Consider the following 1,191-nt stretch of genomic DNA (forward strand, 5'->3'; position numbering starts at 1 on the left):
TATATATATATATATATATATATATATATCTGTATATATATATCTGTATATATATATATATCTGTATATATATATCTGTATATATATGTGTGTGTGTTTGTATATATAAATATATATATCACATGAAAGGACTTCCTTTATGGATGGAAGTTGTCCAAATTTTTTTGTCAACAACACAAGGCATTGGAATCTTCTTTCCCCAGATACTATATTAGTAGTCAATGTAAAGAATATAAATATCTGGAAATAGATCCAACAATAAAATGGAATTACTTGGAAAAATGAAGGAGCGCCGTATTGTAACCAGATACTTAACAGAAGACATGCTTTGATTCACTTGATTGACTCAATCTTGACGAAAATACAACTGCATCGTTAAACATTCTTTGTCCTTAGAGGTCTCTTTGTTGATGGGGGTGGGTCAAAATAGCAATTCTTGCCATTGAATTTAGACAAGCATCAAAGACATCCATGACTGATAAATACACTCTCTGATTTACTTTCATCTGAAACTCTTGAACAGGATGGAATATAATTTTTTTTTATCTCTGACCCATGAAGCTAAGCAAAAAGAAAAAAAAAGAACTCGATTTCGTCTTGAATTTCCAGTTTTCATTTTTGGTCAAATATTTGATGCCTCTCCATTCTTTTTCACCTTTTTTCATTTGCATTGTTTGCATGGCAATATATATATATAAAAAGACCCAAATGTTTTATTTTTATTTAGTTATTTTTTATAGAATTATTTTTCTCATTGCCAAACTTTTTTACAAGAAAATGTGATTTTGTTACAACTGCTTACAGGGATCTTGAAGCCAATGGTTTTGCTATTTTCCCCCCTGTTTTGATAATGTATTTTATGTGATTCATGCCAAGAGGTCAATAAGAAGGAGCCACATCAAAATTGATTTTAATCCGAAAAGAAATTCAATGGACCATATAATTTATGTTTCATGTTGTGATTCCAAGTTAATACAGTTAGGAATTACAGCATGGATTTGTCTTTTCCAGTAAATCTTCTAAATATTTTCTTTTCTGGTAAATCTTCAGAAATAACAACCAAACAGCTGAGTCTTTCAGTTGTTTTTGCTTTTATATTGGAATTCTTTTGATGTTTATACATACATACATACATACATACATATATACATGTGTATATATATATATATATATATATATATATATATATAT

The 1,191-nt window shown here is 28.3% G+C and overlaps 2 protein-coding genes across 2 annotated transcripts in view; one reads left to right on the forward strand and one right to left on the reverse strand.

The window, feature by feature from the left end:
• LOC106878757 (uncharacterized) overlaps positions 1 to 1,191 on the forward strand; it is a 401,005-nt gene that overhangs the window by 260,523 nt on the left and 139,291 nt on the right. The window lies entirely within an intron of this gene.
• The window catches only part of LOC106878761 (uncharacterized), a 148,047-nt gene that overhangs the window by 121,180 nt on the left and 25,676 nt on the right, over positions 1 to 1,191 (reverse strand). The gene's annotated exons all lie outside the window — the stretch shown is intronic.

The sequence above is a fragment of the Octopus bimaculoides genome, chromosome 4, assembly GCF_001194135.2.
Source record: "Octopus bimaculoides isolate UCB-OBI-ISO-001 chromosome 4, ASM119413v2, whole genome shotgun sequence".
Taxonomy (NCBI): domain Eukaryota; kingdom Metazoa; phylum Mollusca; class Cephalopoda; order Octopoda; family Octopodidae; genus Octopus; species Octopus bimaculoides.